The sequence below is a fragment of the Coloeus monedula genome (genome assembly GCF_965178545.1).
Source record: "Coloeus monedula genome assembly, chromosome: 15".
In the NCBI taxonomy this organism is placed as follows: Eukaryota; Metazoa; Chordata; class Aves; order Passeriformes; family Corvidae; genus Coloeus; species Coloeus monedula.
This window is the reverse complement of record NC_138795.1, coordinates 6,981,806-7,000,845: the sequence shown is the minus strand read 5'-3', so window position 1 is coordinate 7,000,845 and position 19,040 is coordinate 6,981,806. Positions and strand designations below refer to the sequence as shown.

Genomic DNA, 19,040 nt, shown 5'->3' with positions numbered 1-19,040 from the left:
CCTGGGCCCAGTGCTACGGGCAGCAGCTATCCTGGTACCACGAGCCCAGAGAGGGGCAATGGCTTCAGGGAACATCTTCTTGGGGTCTGCTCCTACAAGGTAGTTAATGCTGGCTCAGAGGGACACAAGAGGTTTGCCTGCAGAGGTTTGCCCTCCTGGCTCCATTGAGCAGATCTTCAGCTCTTAAGCCAGGGCCAGACAGCCCCTGGGCTCCGATAGACAGCCTAGCACAGATGAGGGCCAGAAAAAGAATGGAAGACCAGAAATTGGGGAATTCAACTGTGGCCATTCCTTACCAGGTGAATGATACTGAGCTTGCTTGGACTAGGGCTCTGAAATAATCCCCTCTGCTAACCAGAGGGAGTCTGGCAGGAGATTTTTCCATACACATGTAGCTTTCTGTAATCAGCGGGACAAATCAGGGATTCCCAAAAACCACAATTGTGTTTGTACAGAGATGCTCTCCAGAGCCAGGAGGCATTCAAAGAATGCCCTTCTCCTGTGGCACACTCTCAGGTACAGTCACCTGAACAGGACCAATCCTTTGTGGATCGCAGCAGCCCCCTTCCCTGCACCGCTGGACAGGCATTCCAGGAGTGAAGTTATCCAGGCTCAAGGACAGGCAGTTAAACATTATCATGCTTTTCTTCCAGTTTTTTTCAGAGAGAGTCCCACTTTCTGTGTGTTTGCACCTCTGGCATGCCAGACACGCACCCTAAGTGAGCTCCTCATGGACAAAACATCTCGAAGTACCGGTTACCCCCAGAGACTACTGTTGTTTTTCATCAGCACAATGTTGCTGACTGTCATTACTTCATGATCTTTATCTTAAAACTCCAGCTTCTGGAGATGTGAGATAATTCAAAAGAAATCTCGTTGACTGCAAAAACAAGCAAACTAACCAGAAATAGAGAGGAGAAAAAACGTTATGGAATGTGAGGCTGTGAGTCAGGTAGGTGCTAAATGCTAAGGAAGAAAAGAATGCAAAAATATGCTGCTAGCTTGACTTTCTACAAAAACACGAGTATTTTTGCAACTGTGTTCTGTGTATGTCTGTTTCCTTCCCTCGTACCATTCAAAGCCAGGTATCAGAGAGATCTGTCAGGAGAGGTCTCAAGGATGTGGTGTTTTCACACGTTTCACAAGCAGCTGTGACACCTCTCTTCCAAAACTGGGACCTTAGGACTACAGGTCTCAGAAGTGCTGTGGTAGAGCCATGAGAGCCTCAGAACAAGAGGAAATGGTCTTAGGTTGCACCAGGAGAGGTTAACATTGGATATTAGAAAAAATTTCTACACTGGAAAGGTGGTCAGGCATTGGAACAGGCTTCCCAGGGTAGTGGTAGAGCCACCATTCCTGGAAGTGTTCAGAAGACATGTGGATATGGCACCTGGGGACATGATTTAGTGGTGAACACGGTGGTGCTGGGTTAATGGTTGGACTTGATGATCTTAGAAGTCTTTTCCAACTTTAATTATCCAGAGATTCTAGAAATGTTTCTCTATGGGGAACCCTAACCCAGGAGACAACAAATGGCCACCAGCTTCTCAGACACAGGGGTGGCATGGGGATCCAGGCTGGTGGAGAAGGCACAGTGCCCAGGGCCCACCGCCACCGGGAGAGGCTGCTGAGGAGGACGCGGCACTGAGGGACGTGCGGAGCGGCACCGCCAGCACTGCCAGGCCCGGGCTGCCGGCCTTGTTCTCCCCAATTGTTCTCCACTTCCTTCCCGCCTGCGCACGGCTCTGAGGTGGTGTCCCCATGGCTGCCCCCATGGCAACAGCAGGGTGACAGCCATCTCCCCCACCCCCCCACCATCTCCCGCCTCCCCTCCACTTGCCCACATGAAGCAGTGTCAGCCCAGGGGCTGTCCTGGCCCACCTCCGCCTGCGTGCGTGTCCCGCTGCCACGGCCTGTCTTACAGACGCCTCTCCCTCAACAACAACAGCAACAACAGCAACAACAGCAGCCATCACTTGTCACTCAACACACGGGTCGGTGTCACTGTGGTCCCTGGGGCTGTGTGGCGCTCGGCCCCCATGGAGGACACCCCCCCTTGTGCCTCCAACCTCCCCTTCCCCGACGGAGGGGACGTCAGATGTCACACAGAAAAAATGTGCCCTGGGGCTGTGAAAATAAATGACCGCATTTTTTGTAAAATCCCTTCAAAATGTAACAAGGTTTATTAAAAAAGGAGGCGGGGGGAGGAATCTGTCTGCTAAGCTGCGTTTCCTATTAATGCCGGACACACTTATCCCAGTGCAAACACTGCTCTCCAGATGGCCACAGTTTGTCTGTCCGTTGCCCCAGGGAGCAGCTGGGGGAGCCTGCCACCCCCACAGTGCTCAGCCCAAAATGCAGAAGATAATGGCTTGCATGGGGCTGGCTGGGGACAGCAAAACCTCTCATGCTGTGGGTGATCTGGGGCAGTGAGCAGAAAGGTGATCCCCAAAACCCTGGCAGAGCCAGGTCCATTGCTGGCTGCAACAGGCACTCAATTAGGTCTTAAAACTGGCGTGGTCCCTCTGCTTGAACCACTAAGTAAGTGCCAAGGTGGCAGAAGTCTCTTGGCTAATGCTGTGCTCCACCACTGGGGCTGGGGGGAGCAGGACAGCAGCAGAAATAACCCCCTGCCTCCCTTCACGTGCTGCCTGGTGACCTGTTAGCAAACAACACCAGGGGGTGGAGGGGAAGAAAGGAAAAGTACGATCTGTGCAGGTTGGGGCTGTGGGATTCCTGCAGATGCATCCTGTCTATGGCCCTCCGTGAGTACAACAGGAAAGGAACCACTGCTCACTCCGAAAGCACCGCGGCGCGGGGCTGGGGACACTCCTGCTGCTGGCAGCACTGCTGGGCCAGATCTTCTGGCCATCCAGCCTCTTCACCGGCCCCAGACTGCTGGGAACTTTGGGGACTCCCTGCAGTGGCTCACGCTGGGGACCCACTACTCATGCTGATGCCCCACACTAAGCCTGGCATCTTGGGATGCCAATGCCCATGCCCAGAGCCACACACGGCATCCAGGACAGGCAAAGGGATGCACAGAGCCATTCCCAGCCTGCAAAATCATCTTCAAAGCCATTGGCTTTCCCTGCAAAAATTCTCTATCACTCTGTGCTTGCCAGATGGATCCACCCCATTGCTGGCCTTGCCCTTTCCCTCCCTGCGGGAGCATGTGCCCTGTCATGGCTCTCTCTTGCGTTTCACTCTCCCCAGCACTGAACTTGGTGCTGGGTTTGGCCATTAAATCTCTGCTAACCGACACACAGATGGTTTGTGTCTCTGGCAAATCCCAGGGTGCGAGGGAGATGTCTCCAGAGCATGGAGTGTCTCCTCTCCTCTGAGTCCCTCCTTCCCCACCTCCAACCCCTGTGATGCTTTATCTCCTCAGCCCTCCAAGCAGAGCCCGCTTTCTCCCGCACATCCAGTTGTGCCCTTGCACAGGGAGAGCATTAATGTAATTAAAAAGGCATGCGGCAGCTCTGGCTTTGTTTTTTCAAGATGGTTGCAGCTTTTTTCAAGCAAGTTGGCAGCAGGATATTAAAATAAACAGAGGGGGATTGATGGGATGCGGCGAGAGGAAGCAGGATCCCACAGCCACTCACACCTTGTCTATTTCCAGAGAAGCACGTTTCCCAGCAGTTTTCCTTGCCTTGATCTTGCAGCGCGTGGCTCTGGAAGGGGCCAGGCTGCACTGAGGGCCTTCTCCTTATCACTGGCAGCTGCTTCATTTTCAGGCCCCTCTACCTCTTTCTGCACCCTGACACCAGTGCTGCTCTCAGTTGCATCCTGCATCCAGGGCTCTCCCTGCCTTGTGGGGAAGCCACACTCACCCTGGAAAGTGCTAGCCACCCCAGGGCATCCTGCAGCCTGATCTCATCTCTCCGCCCTTGGGCATGTTATGGGAAAGCCTCACACGGGGCCTGGTTTTGCCTTGCGACGGCTGCAGCTGCTGAATCCCTGCAGAGCAGCATCAGTGCCAGAGCCAGCACTGCCACAGCATGCTATGGCTTTGGGAACAGAGCAAAGGCTGTGTGTGGGACAAGGTGCAGGTATAACACGGTATGGTACAGTATGGCACAACACTGCTCTCCGCCTGCTTCCACTCACAGGAAGCCCTGCACCGGATCCTCCCCCAAGCCCCCACACACCACCTCAGCCCCTCTCTGCTTCCCCTTCCCTCTCTCTCTGCTGAGTCGGCCCTGCTGACTGATTAACGGGGCGCCTTTCCGGAGAGGGATTTTGTTCACACTCTGTCCTTCTCCCTGACTTCCTTCCCCAGCGCTGGGCTGGATCGCTCTGCCCACAGACGTCGCATGTCCCCAGCTAACCGGGCCAGCTCACGCTCCTGCCACCACACCTTGAGGTTCTGTGACAAGAGCTACAAGGTAACATGCACAAAGCAAAGCTGGTCCAGGTGAGGCCTGTCTCCCTGCACCTTGCGTACCCAGCTCAGCCTGCCCACCCCAGTGCAGTACTGGGACAAAATATAGGCCGCAAGGGAAAAAAGAGTGTCCTTTCCCCCAGCAGAGCTCCCCTGACCCTATCGCCCAATCTCTACTTCGCTGTTTTCAGATAAAAATTCCTAGTCAATGAGCATCTGTCCAACAAAGCAAGGCAGGAACTCAAGATTTGGACACTTTCTAAAAAGGAAAATTTTGTTTGCACCAGTTACTCTGTGAGCAAAGCTCTGCTCCCAGATGGCCAACAGTAAAATTCTGGTACCTCGCTGGCCAACAGGGACTCTGCAAAAGAGCAGCAGTAGCTAGCACTGGGGCAGAGGGAGAAGCTTTGCTCTGCTCTTTCTGCAGACTTCTCCTCCTGCTTTCCAGGCTGGATTTGTCCGAATTAGCAGCATTTGCTGGTGAAACTGCATGTGCCCCACAGGAACTAACTCCAGCACCTCAGATGCCATTTTTCCCCCTGCTCCAGTCACAATTCCCCACCTGCCTGTGCTGGTATAACTCACTGCCCTCGTGCTGGAGGACCCGTGGTTGCCCACAGACATGTGGAAAGTCCACGTGCTGGAGGCAGAGCCAGGCCAAATTCCCACCTACAGGGCTGAAGTTCCCCCATGGAGCAACTCGTTCTCATGCACGGGGCAAGCATCCAACTGTGGGTTGGAGCAGCAAAGCGTGAGTGTCACATCACACGAGGAGCAGGCAGCTGGCAGAGCAGCAGGGGAAATTTGAAGTAGGGCTGTCAGCTCCTCCTCTTCCTCCTCCCGATGCTCTCCAGCAGGGAGGAAGGCTTGTTTTGCAGAGAGGTGAGATATCACATGAGGCTGAGAAATAAACGTCAGGCTCCAGCCGATGTAGGGATGAAACACCAGGTGTCTTCTCTCCAGCTTCACAGCGGGCAGAGAAAGCCCCAAACCATGGTGGGAGCTGACACCAAAATGGAGCAGATTCTGCCTAGCAGCCTGTGCCCAAGGACTGCCACACAACTGAAGGGCAGGGTGACAGCCACCCATGCCCACAGTGAAGCTGGGAGGAAAACAGAGATGGAAACAGGCTAACGAGCAAGCAATGAACAAATGAAAAATTATAATGATAGAAAACTGAAAATCACCCCCAAACTATGCATGTGCACAAGGACAAACAGAGCAGACCCCTTGTTTTATGGGTTCATGGAAGATGTTCCCTGTTCCATAACTTAGGGTTGACCCTCAGTTCAGATCCGCCTCTGAAGGGTTAAACGGGGGGGCTGTGCTTCTCAGTGCAGGATGAGCCCCTCTAATCTTGGTATTGTGCTAGAGCAGCATTGCAGTCCCAGCCACACAACTGAACCCACACACCAGGAGCTCGCTCAGGCCTGGGGCAGCACCTTTCTCCTTCTCATGGTGGGCAGTGCCAGTGGCAAGGCACTGATCCTTTGGTCTATAAATTTTCATTCGTGCACCTCAAAGCGCTGAAACGACACCAAATCAAATTGTGGCAGATTTGTATCCTCACCAATTTGTGAGGACGTCCCCAAAGCATGAGATGTTCCTTTGCTTCAACTAGAACACATGTCCTTTCTCAGGGGACAGAAAGGAAAAATAATTATAGAAACTCAGTCAATACAAACACAGAGGTGACCATCACTATTGGATGTCTGATCCTTCCTGTCCACCACCAGAAGTATGAGACATCATCTTTGCCCCAAAACACCTGTGGGCAAGTTGGTGTGTGAAGGCAGGAGCCCCCTGAGCAGGAACCAACAGGAGGGCTGAGGAAGGGGCCACCAGAGGACCACCAGAGTGGGTGGAAATGCTTTTTTCTTGGCACCAGACTCAGAGATGCCTTAAGCATCCTGGGTCTGCAGCAATGCCAGGTGAGGAGGAAGGACATGTGTCCAAACAGACAGGGCATTTGGGGACTGAAGAAACAGGGCTCTCCTCCAGCTCAGCACTTGCAACCAGGGGAGACCTCAACCAAAGCACCCCCCTGCCTGGCAGCCAGGTGGGGAGTGGGATGGGCTGGGCAGGGACATAAGCAGCACATTACACAACAGCAGCACGGTCACAACACAAGCAGAAGCCACAGTCAGAGCAGCAGCACCCTGAGGCTGGGCTTTCCTCCCTGCTTCCCCAGCCCCTGGCACTCCACAGCTGCACAGCCAGCCCCTGTGGCTCTGGCCAGACAGGCCTCAATCTAAAAAGCTGCTTGGCCTCAGTGCATGCACCCCAACAGGTCTCTTTAGCCTCTCATGGCTGATAAACTTTAACTGGTTCTTTTCTGGCAGCTTATAACCACCTGCACTAATGGGTAATGAGGTAAAAAAAGGCACAAGCTCTTTGGGCTCCTTCAGCTTCTCGACTTCCAAGCTGGGAGTCCATCAGGGAAGAGAAACAGAGCCACTTTCAAGAGAGATGGGCTGTCCTGTGGAGCAAAGTTACCCATGTATCCTACAGTCCTCGTCCCTTGGTGCCTTCAGGCAGGGATTTATATCAGGGTATTTCCGAGCCAGCTGTCCTGGGCAGCGAAGCACGGCTACACCCAGTGCCTGACCATGCTCTCACCTGTTTTTGGGACTCTGCTCTGCCCCAGAGACCTGACACCACGTCATCCCAAAGCATCCCGAAGAGGGGTCAGCGAGCGCCTGTCTGGGAGTGTTTATCTGTCTGCCGTTCTCCCTCGGCAGGAAGCACTATCTCACCATCGCCCTGCTCGCTCCAGCCCCGTTTCCTGCTCCATCCTGCCAGGTTTACCCTGCTTTTTCCTCCTCCCCTCCCCCTGCCCCACGGCTGTCAGGCCGTGTTTGCATTTCTGTCTCCTGCCGTCTTTCCTCTCCCTGCCCGTGCCCCCCCGCTCTCGCTCCCTACTCCATCCTCCCCGAGAGGCTCCGTCCTGAGCCAAAGTTAGCCTGTGTCAGGTAGCCACATGTCCGGCCGGGGGCAGCGGGTCAGCCGGGGCCACCCTGCAGACCTCCTCCAGGATCTCTGCTGTCAGCAGCCTCCCCGGGCCCCAGGGGAGCGCCTGTTTGCTGCCCTCGCTCCAGCGAGGGATGCTCCGGCACATCAGAGGGCCGGTTTCCCCTCGGTGGCCGCCGGCCCACCCTTTCTGCTGCGGGCCAGGGCTGGCCAGACGCTGCTTTGTTTGGTCCCCCATTCCCTGGATCGCTCCGCGTTTGTTGGCTGCCTGCTCCTGCCCGGAGAATCCTTTTCCTGCCTTTGAGATAGAGGATGCTCGAGCCATCTGTGTGTTTTATTTCCTTGTAGAAACTAACAAGCCAAGGATTGCTTCCTCTCCCTGACATTTCAGAGGGCAGCTCCGGCTCAGCGGGATGCGCAGGGAGGGGAGGGGGAGCCCAACGCTTTCAGACAGGAATAGGACCTATTCTGTCCACAGGATTCACTCCCTAAGGGGCAGAAATCCTCAAACCTACCCAAATTCCTGTGGCAGCTCTACTCTGCCACTGCCGTGGCTCTGCAGGAGCCCTGGGCAAGCTGCCCTGCTTAGCATACATAACCACCCCTCTTCCAGTGGCCCCTATTAACTGCACGGCTAAACCCTTGCAAAACTCAATTAAAATTATCCTCCCTCATCTTAAGGACTGTCAGGTTGCTTCTCTTCCTGTTTTAATTTACTTCTTTCAAAATCTTGCCCTGCTCACATTCTCTGCCCCAGCAGGATGTGATTAACATGGTGTAGAAGGAGCAGAGGGATCAGATGGCTTTAGGGGGCTGATAACAGCAATTAACACCGTTTATTACATCTCTGACTTGAAGGGATGCAAAGGATGGTCCGCAGCTTTTGTGAAATGAGTGTTGGTCCAAGTCCACTACTTGGCATAAGGCATTACCAGCACGAATGGATGGCCAGGATGGACCAGGGGCATCCCCCCGTGGGCCCCGGGATCTCTGGGCAAGTGTCTTCTCCCTCCAGTTCACCTATTTGGGATTGCTCAGGAGCTGCCTGACCATTGCAGGATTCAGAGGTTAATTCCACCCCGTGACAATCCAGGTGTAACCCCAGGGGCTTTGCTGGGCTGAGGTACCTCTGGCAGCAGTGGGTTCAAACCCATGGAACCCTGCGAACACATCTTTGGCCACTGAGGAGAAATGGCAGCCCATTAGTGATTAAAAGGAAATGATGGAATGAAATTACAATCCACTGCTTCTTACGCTGTACCTGATGGAGTTATGAGGCAGATGAGCAAGTATCTCTTCATGCAACTCAGCTAAATTGTGGATTTTTCCACTGTGGGATACCCACAGGGAGATTCCCAAAGAGAGATAAGCTCCCGGAAGACAAGTCACTAGCAGCTGTTATACACAGTGATCCAGGTGAGACATCCAGGTCCAGGAGTCTCTAAAACACCCACTGCCGTAACAGAGTGGGTACATCCAGGATCCCTCTGTCCATGCCAAGACATTGTCCCCTTTCCCAGAGCTCCAACTGCCCATGCTGAGGCTTGGCAAAGCCAAGACCAGTTCCAGCACCTGGGCAGAGGCTTCCACCCACAGCACCTGGACTTTGCTGTATGAACACAGAGGAAGGGAAAAGCCTTGAGAAACAGCAGAGAGAGACCCTCAGATTCAGTATTATCAACTACAGCTCCATCATGAGCCATTTCCAGAAGCTCAGGTGAATTCCTGCTGAAGCAAACTGCAGGTGTGCTGTTGGGGGAGGATGGGGTTCAAGCTATGGGAGGCCTCAGCATCCAACTCTCACTGGGAGATGAGGAGGCAGAGGCAGCTGACCGGGAAGTCAGACAGAGCCCGAGGGTCGGCACTGAGCATGGAGAGAAAAGGGCAGCAACATTTGGAAAGAAAAAACCAAGTCACAGGTTTGCTTTTTCCTTGATGTGTGTGGGCTTAATTGCCGGCCTTTGAAGTTTAACTCTTCCCAAGACTGTTGGCTTATGGACAGATTGAGCAGGACACTGAAAAAAACCCTGTACGCCACTCAGGGCAGGTTTCCCCCATGTGAGCAAAGCCTGGGGTGCCCTGCCTGCCTCCTGCCCAGCCTGCTGTGCCAAACTGACTGTGCTGGGCTTTTTCAGGGGCCTGCAAGCCCTGCAGCTGGGCTGGGAGGCAGTGTACCAAGTGGAAAAGACCTGCTCCTCCATCTTCATGTGCCTGGAGTCTGCATCCAGATGTTTGCTACTTAGCTGTGAACTGAAATCAGCTCAGAGCTCTCAAACCAAACAGCTGCCCTGGAGCTGGCAGTGCCTGTTCTCTGCAGCTCAACACACCCTCAAGTTGATCTCCAGCTGTGGAGTGCAAGAGAAGCTGATTGATAAACAGGGTAAGTGGGGAAAAAATAGTTTTGCAATTAGATGATTATCTTGGCCTTGGAAAACCTGCATTCAACTCCCCATCTGCTCCAGGCTCCCTGGAAGTCTGTCATGCAGCTTCCATGTACCTCCATCCCTGCCTGAGCCACAGAGGGTAGGGCAGCAAAACCTGGGCTGCTTTGGCTTGGAAAAATGTATACTGGTGCAAGAAAGGAGGAATCCTTATTCCTTCTAATTAAAGGTAACAGGTAACAACGAAAATTAATTTAGCCCAGAGTCAATGCAACATGAAAAAGCTACATTAGATGTGGATGAGTGCAGAAAGTAGGAAGCACAAGCAAAACGCAGGAGGAATTTAAACTTCCTGATTATCAAAGAGGGGGCTTCAAGCAATGAGTATAATCTAAAAATAATAATAATAAAGCAAAGGGAAGAGTGGTCAGGGTCATAGAGCTTCTGCCTGGGGAGCACGAGCCCTCCTCCCTGCGCAGCCTCTCCGTGCACACCTGCACGTGCACACACGAGTGTCGGCACGACCCCGGGCGGGGTGGGCACAAGGAGAGCCAGGAAGATCACAGGCACACACTCTTCAAAGGAGAATTAGTCATCAGAGGTAGCGGCAGAGGAAGGAAGGCTCAGGTATGAGGTCAGACACAAGCAGTGAGGGCTGACAGAGAAGTTCTGAGCGCTCGCTGCAGATCTAAGAGCCCTCTGCGCAAGCAGGACTGGAGGTGGGATCCCTGGGGTAAATGCACCTACAGCACGTAGGAGATAAGAAATTTCATCCCTCCACTGCACAGCTCAGCTTGGCTTTCTGCCATTTCTGAAAACAAACTCAGAGCCTTCCCTGATGTGGTTAATGAAATCTTACTCTGTTCTCTGCAGAAACCCCAGGAGGGACGGGCTCTAAAGAGCACAGCAAAGCTTTCCCCCGACATGGGGCTTTGTTGGGCTGCACCTCAGCCCTGGGTCAGTGATCCCATCTGCTCCCTGCTGGGCAAAGAGACTTGAAGACGCAGAGATTCAGGGCATCGGAAGGAAATCTGGCCCTGTGGGGCTGTCCAGGGCATTGATGGCAAGTTACAGATGCACAGGCTCTCAGTTTCTCTTGGCACAGAGCTGTGACCACAAGCCAGGACCCGCTGCAGCAGGAGATAATAATCATCATCTCTGAGAGCCAAAGTGTATTGGGGCATTCGCGTCACTTGAGTTTAGCTGGCTGTTTAACATCTGCACAAATTTCTCTCTCCGCCTCCACATAACACCCCTCGTGCAGCTATGAAACTAATTTAATTCCCTTCCAAGAAAGGCTGAGTTGGAAATGTCACACTTTGTATAACATAGCACAATTCCTACAATGAAACGCCCAGCCTAAATGGCAGTATCGGACTCTGGTGCTGTTTGAAGGCCAATAAGCTAAACCTCCTTCTTCTGCTTTTTAAAAATAGCTTACAACAGAGTGACCAAGTTCCATAAACACGCAGTTACTCTCTGTTAATGCGCAGAGGCTGGCTGTTGTTTTCCTGCTCCAAGGTGCTTCCCTTGCCACGCAGCGCAGTGGGAAGAGCACGCAAGCGGACGCAATGGGAAGGAAGCGTTTACACATGCTAATGACTTCCAGCCAAGGAGCACAAGCACCAACAGGGAAACCGTGCTGAAGAAACAGCATGCCACTTCCTCAGCTCTCCCTGTTTGGTCACTACAGGTAGGTACTTGATGCTCAGAGCCCTGGGGCAAGGTTGGGGATGGCCTCTCCAGCCCCATGGGAATTCAAGGTGTGGATGAAGGGAAGACACGTTTGCTTGGTTCACAAATGCAGGAGGAGCCGTTTTGGAGTGGGGGTGTTTTGGCACCATACTGGACCAAGGGGTCAGGGACAGACACTGGCCCTTTCCCACTCCCAGAAATGTGGGTCTGGAGGCCAGAGTCCTTCCAAGTGCCGTTCAGGTTCATTTCATCATACACATCTCTCTTTATGCCAGAACAGGTTTCCTAAGTTCATGTGGGGTCCTGTTTATTTTTCTTTTTTTTTTTTTTTTAAATCACTATTGTATTAAGAAGTGTTTTTCTTTTGGCAAAGGTTACCATGGGGCCAACACTGTGAGGAGTCTCCTGCCTTCTATCACCACTAAAACCTCTGAGCCAGAGCTCAGCCCAGCCACATCGCTTATCTTCAATGAAGGCAGGCTTGGATTTCCCCCTCCATATAAAAAATAGATCCCAGCACTCCCCCTCTCTCCCAGTGCATTCTTTCAAATGCCACCCAGACCTTGTTATTGCTGGGAGGCTGGAGAGCCAGGGATTAACTGCCTTAGGCTGCATCAAGCTTTATTTGTCTAAGCAGCCAAGGGTGAGGAACAGCCATAAATATTGTGACATGCTGAACGTCGTGGAGGGGCAACATTGGGCGAGGCAGGCACCTTGGCAGCAGGGATTGCATCTTGGGCTGAACACAGTCCTGGTGTGACCCATGTCATTGGAAAGGTTCCTGCGTCCCTACAACACAGGGGCTTTGAGGAACATCAAACTCCATCCTCAGATGGATGGACACCATGCTATACCCAGTGCAGCACTAACAGTGGTGCCTCTGTTAGTCCTCGTAGCACAGGAGTAAGCAAACATGGTGGGGAAAATCCCACTTCAACACTGTCACCCAAGGGGACACATCCTGGGTCCGAGCCTGCCTGTCCAGAATAGGGCTCTACGGGGTATGCTGCAACTCCCCTTCGCTTGCACACTGGGATGTCATGGCACAGAGTGGAGATGAAAGACCAGGATATGCCCTGATCCCATCCCAGCATCAGCAGTACTGCCAGAGCCAGCACTTACAGCCCAGGATCTGCCAAGTCTGACAGTTTGGCAACAGCCAGCAAACCCCGTGAGGAGGCATCAGGCCCAGATGCACACTCTGTTAACTAAATTGCTTTACAAGGCATTGCCAGGTAACTCCTTTTGGAGGCAAGGCGGTTTCCTCCCCCATGCTTTATCCCAGCACAAGGACCATGCACTGCCTGCCCAGTGGTGAGCGATCTCCTTGGTGTGGATGTGTGCATCTCCCCTGGGAGCATCCCACTCTGCAGCTGGCTGCCACGCTCTGAGACACGCTGTTAAACCTCTGCCCTTTGCTTCCTGAGGGCCAGGGGCTGCAGTGTGGGGAAGGGACTGATGGCCACTCAGACCCAGTTACGCCCCTCTGGGCACTCTGCTCTGGCTGGGATGATGCAGGGTGTGAGTGATGGATTTCTGTGGGCACTGGATGCCATCACCTCTGCTGGGTGCGATTTCGCTCGCTGCCATCTCTCTGAGCAGGCAGTTTCCAAATCTGAGTATAAACCACCACTCATACCCAACCTTCCTGCCTCTGTAAATGTCGGGATTTACTGTCATTCATGGAAACTACTGACTTGACCCACACTTATGTCAGTATTTATTTTTTTTAGGTGACATCCATCTCAGTGGACACCAGTACTTCAGAAATGGAAAAAACAAGTCACAGATGGAGAGCTAAGCCTGGAGCTGAACCTCACTCTCAGCACACAAATTTGTCTGCACGTGCTGCCTCCAATCAATTTTGGAAATTAGTGGAGGAATTTCCAGTCTCTGCTACACAGCCCTGTGCTTTTTTTGAAGAATAAATAAAACCAGTAAACCTTTTACAGATTTCCCTGCTACATGGAGAGCCCAAGTGCCTCTGTAACTCAGAAGGATGATGGAGGACCCCAAAACCCTCCATGGGTCTCCGGGGTCTCGTGAAGGTGCAGACAGACCTTCATAAACCTGAGGAGCCACTGCCCAGCTCAGGGCACCTTGCTGTGCCCTGCAAGGCCTGCCAAGCGCCAATTCACCCTGCCAGCAGCAGGAATGGAGAACCCGCTGCAGGATGGGGAAGGACCCAGAGAGGAAGGGGACAGTGACCCAGGGGGAGGCCTGGCTGCCAGGGGCACTGGCTCCCACCAGCTGCTCAGCAAAGCCACCGTGAGCTTGCAAATTCTTTATAAACTTCCCACGTGACACAATTACTCAGGGGCCAGATTCTGAAGCTCTTCCTTCTCTCCTTACTCAGACCAATCTCCACTGAAGTCACTGAGACATTGGCCTAAATACAACTGAAGGAGTTCAGGATTTGGCCCAGTAATAAAAACTTCCTTCCTTTGTCTACTGCTCACTCCACATGATCCCACTACCTCCCAGCCTCCTCCTGGCCTCGTCTCCTGAGGCTGGGGCTGTCAGTTGTTTTGGTTGATGTTGCTCTTTAATTTTACCCTCAGCCAGATCATGCCAGTCCCCTCATGCAGCTGCAAGCTGTGGAGGGAGCAGGGGAGGCCAGTGAGGAAGAGGGGGAAATTGTGGGGTTAAATACAACCTGGCAGAGGCACAGAGCCAGCCTTCAGAACATGGATGCATGCAGACGCCGTGCAGGCTGGGAGCTGGCTCAGCCATCACCTCCCCAATTCCTTCAACACCTCCTTGGGGACAGGTTGGAGCATCTCCAAAAAAGCCTTTCTCCCCCCTGCTGAGCACAGAGCAAATGCCTTGGGCTCTACACCAAACTTCTCTGTGAAGGAATGGGTGAGATGACTCCTGCCCAGGAAAGTACAGCAGGAAGTTAACTCATCTCACTGCAGTGACACATGCTAGAAAGTGACACCATAAGAAACACGTATAGCTTTAAACCAATAACTTGCAATGTGAATTTTGTTGCTTTTTCTCCCTCAAAATAGCCAGGAGGATGCAAATCCCTATCATTCCCCATGGGTACCTCATCCTCAGCATGGCCATGTGAAACGTGCACTGGGGTTTGGAGCAGGACTCCTGCTTCCTTCCCATGTCCACCAGCCTTGCACACACCTGTGACACAGGCAGAGCAGTACAGGAACACACATGGACACATAGAGACAACACAGATAGAGCAATTCCCTTTGCACCAGCCTCCCTGCCTATGCTGCTTGATGACAGAAAGCAAATGCAAAAGGGATTTGAACTCAGCTGAAGTCAGAAGCATCTGGTCCTGAGGTACCACCATGGTTTGATGGCCTAAACCTCAGTCCTGCAACTTATGGATGTTCATGTGGGTGACCTGGTCAGACACTGGATGGCTCAGAGACAATTGACACAACCCCTGTGAGTTCCTGCTGAGGTTTTACATCTTGCAGTGAGATTTTTAACATTCCTCAGCTAAGACTGAAACAGAGGCGCACTTTGAAGTACCCCAGGGAACACGGAACTCTGAGCAGCAGAGGAATGGTGGTCTCAAGGTATAAGGCTGTGCCACAGCCTTTATACAGGTCTGTGGGAGCCCTGTGCCACCCAGCCTGGCTGAGCCAGCTCACTATGTCCTGCATCCCAATCCAGAACACAGCAATGCCAACCTGGGCATTCCACAGACTGAGGGTACAGTGCCCTGTCCAGTGGCAAGAGCTGCTTTGCCTCGGGCTTGCTCTTGTATAAATACAATCTCGCTGTACATTCTGCCCTTTTAAAGTACATTAATTGCCATGGAAACGATGCTGTTACTGGTATGGCAGCAGCCTGGTGGCCCCCACAGATGCAAGACAAAAATCAATGGGTACATTGACATACAAGCTGTGTTTCAGGACTTTTTGTGGTTTTGAGGCTGGTCACCATGGGCACATATGAGAGAATGGCTCAGGCACTAAGAAGATGCCATGTTCCATGGAGAGAAACTGAGTACAATAAAACATGGAGGAACATCTCCTTTGTTGTGTTTATCAGCTTGGGCAGCACAGTCTTGTATGGGAGCTGCTCCCAGTACTGATGTGTGTGCTCAACTCGTGGCACTGGTCATCACCCCCAGCTCCTGCTGGAGCATCCCAGCCCTGGCTGCCCTTCACATCCTCATTGCCAGTGAGTACAAAGCCTCACCTGGTCTCAGACCTTGGCAGTGTGGCTTTGCTCCATGCCTCCTCTCTGCCCATCCACGGCCCTTTCCACCAGCCCAGATGCTTCACCAAAAAGAGGGAAAAAAAGCCAATATTACAGATGTATAGACACACACCATCACTTCTTGGTCTTGAGAGTTTTTTAAGTAGCACTGAGGGGCTTTGTACACGGAGCAGTGTAAAGGGAAAGGTTGTGAGTGCTCTACCCGCAGCCATCCCCGGGAACCCGGAGCAAAGGGCAGCCCTGGCTGTCCCCTCCCAGCCAGGGCAGCGCTGCCCTGTTCCCTGCCGTGCCGCCCATCATAAAGGGGTCCCTGAACTGTTATCAGGCAGTGACAGTTTCCGCCATCAGATTCCTCCTGTCCGTCAGGAAAGCTAAATAAGGAACATCGTTCAGGCGGCTGCAGGAAGAGGGGAAATGCAGGGACATCCGGCCCAGCTGCCAATTTTTCCTTTCCCATGAACCACCACTGACCTCCACCAAGGGAGAACCTGGACACCCAGCCTGGCATCGGCACTGCTCCTCTTAGCTTAACCCTTCCCTGGGGGATGCCCTGGCCCCTGAGCCTGCTGGGCAGGTGGTCTCGCCATGCAGGGTGGTGTGGCCGTGTTGGGATGGTGCCTGGGCACTGTGTCACTGTCACTGCAGACTAAGGCGGGCAGACTTGGTGCACTGGCTGGCATTTGCCCAGCCAAGTGGAGCCACAGCCAGGAGAAGGCTTAACCCCTCCAGACCTGCATGTGGGTGGGCAGCTACACCTCACATGGAGACGACGGGTCCCAAAAACATCAGTGAGCTGCTCCATCGCTTCCCTCTTTGCATGCACCTACACCAGGAGCAGAGTTGAGCTTATGCTTTCACAAATTCCTCTGAAAAAGAACTGGGGTTTTCCAGGCTCTGCCAGGAGTTGTAACCAGCCCTGGGCTTGCTGCTGCAGACAGGTAAAATTTCATCTCCTTTTTTTCTCTCCTCACTCCAGGGCTCTGCCCATCAGTAACAGGCACCAGGACAGCCTGCAATCTACCCATCCCTTTCTCATGGTCCTTCCTGTGAACAGCCCTGGGGTGCTGCTGCCTTTCACTGCATAGAACCTGAGCAGGGGAGCAGCAGCTGTCCGGTTATTATGTGCTCAGAAAATGGGAGACCACAGCACTTATGCTTTCCTTCCCCCATCATCCCTGTTTGCCCAGTTAGAGTCTTTTCCTGACCCATTAAACCAATCCTCCCTCATTAGCACATGACGTCCGTCCCACAGCACCTCCAGGTTTGGCTGCAAAGGCTGCATGAGGGATCCTCACCCTGGAAGGAGGGGGTAGAAACACAGCAAGAAAAACAATTCACTCGTGGGAGAAGTTGTAAGGTGAAATACAAGTCACTGGCTGAAACCTGTTTCTGCTACCTCAGCAGGGAAACGACTCCAGGAGAGACTCCAAGACTCCCCACTTAATAGCCTCAGCTTATAAAACTTAGTGGGAGTTTCAGCACCGGCTGCTGCAGGGCCAGGTTTTCACCCTCCTTCTGCTGAACTTGCACCTAGAGATGGAGCGATTTGCTCCACAAAAAGAGCAGCCACACTGGGCTCGAGGGCTCCTTGCCGACTTGACCACAGGCCACCTCCGCTTCCACCATTCTGCCTTAACAATGAGGCACCGCAGATGGGCAATAATGCTGTGCCGACAACATCAGAACTGTTCTGACCAAAGAGAAAAGGCCCCCCTGGGACCTGGCTAACCCCCTCTTTTAACAACGTGAAACAAGAAACAAAGGTCTGGGATAGCCAGGGGCAATAAAACCCCTGGAATTCATTTAACCAGTCACTAGATGCCAGTGCAGCTGCAGCAGTATTTCTTTTCCTAATGAAGGACAAAAGATACTTCCAGCTCTGGCCCAGGGCAAGGCTCAGCTCTGGTCTCTCTGACAGACCCTGGCACACACCAGGAGGTCACGATCCCCCCACAGCACCCCGCAGGAGTGGGACGTGTACCTGGCTGCTGCTCCTCACCCAGCAGGAAATTTGCAGGAGCTGTAGGGGTAGCTGGGGCAAGTCAAGGCGAAACGTGGCACTGGGCACCTCTGCCTCACAGTCTAGGGTGGGAAAGGGGGCTTTCAGATTGAACTAACCACCCGTGGATTTTCTCCTTGCAAACGCATGTGTTTTTCCATACGCAACTGCCCGTGGACCCCGGCAAACATCTCACACCCACAGCGCCCCGTGAAGGTGATCTCCACTGCTGCTCGGCAGCGTGCAACAAGCCACCAGCCTCCCGCCACGCTCCCAACACGGGAATCCACCAGGAACTGCCTTCTTCGGGCGAGCCGTGATTTTGCAGCCCTCAGTCACAACGCCCCGGCCCGTCTTTCCCAGCGGAAGAGCTCTGCGGCTTTAGTCATTCCTCACACGGAAACCACCAGCACTGCTGGCTCCCCACCTTCCACGGGCAGTGGAGCCTGCGGGGTCCGGCCATCACAGGGCTTTCTGCTTCTCCCTGCACCTACAGGACCTCCCCATTGCCCCCAGCTTATTGCAGCTTCCCCCCCCCACCACTGGTTTAAATACACAGCCCCCGCAACTGGAAGTGAGGAGTCCCCTGCCTTGCACCATTGTTTTGGGGCTGTTTCAGTCCCGCAGGCTGAATGCAAAGTCGCCTCTGCTGTGCCGGCTGGAGTGGCTGAGAAGGAGGTGGGTGAGTTGGGTGCTATCCCCAGAGCTCACCTTGCTCGCCGAAGCTGCTGAGAGCTGGACAGACCTGGGGACCCACCTAGAGCCCTCTCCTGCTCTGCAAGGCAACATCCTGAGTGTGGCGGATGACCCCTGTGCCGTTGGAGAAACTGCTCCCTGGCCACGGTCCCCTCCTGATGCCGTTCCCGTGGGATCCCGCTCTCCCCTTCTTTCTCCAGGAACTGCCTCGGGATGCCGGGAACAGCCTGTTCCCTCCTGGCTGGCCGGGAGCACCTGCCCTTCCCACGCCTGCCCCGGAAAACACCGCAACAACGCGGGGCCAAGAGAAACCCTGGGGACAGCGATCCTGCGTGGAGCAAGCCCGTGGGAGAGAGGCAGCAGAGCGGAATGGGACACACTGGAGGAAGCCCCGTCCACTCTGCCTGCACCGGCTGGGGACATTGTGCTGCTGGGGGAGTGTCCCTCTGACCAGACGTCAACTTGAGCTCAGCGACGCCCTGGTGGATGTTTGTGCAGGCAGTGAGCTGCGGGCTCGCGTGCCCAAGCCAAATCCCAGGGCGGTAGTTGCAGCCCACTCATCCGAAATCATCCTTAAGCAGACAGCAGGGCACAGGAGCTGTGGCTGTCCCCTCCCTGGCAGCCCCCAGGGACCACGGGCTGCGTGCCTCCAAACATCCACTCCCCTTGGAGGCCCTGGATCACCGCTGTGGGGTTGAGCCTGGTGGGGTTTGCTGTG

At 53.7% G+C, this 19,040-nt stretch overlaps 1 protein-coding gene across 2 annotated transcripts in view; it reads right to left on the bottom strand.

The window, feature by feature from the left end:
• The window catches only part of FLT4 (fms related receptor tyrosine kinase 4), a 57,792-nt gene that overhangs the window by 36,379 nt on the left and 2,373 nt on the right, over positions 1-19,040 (bottom strand). The window lies entirely within an intron of this gene.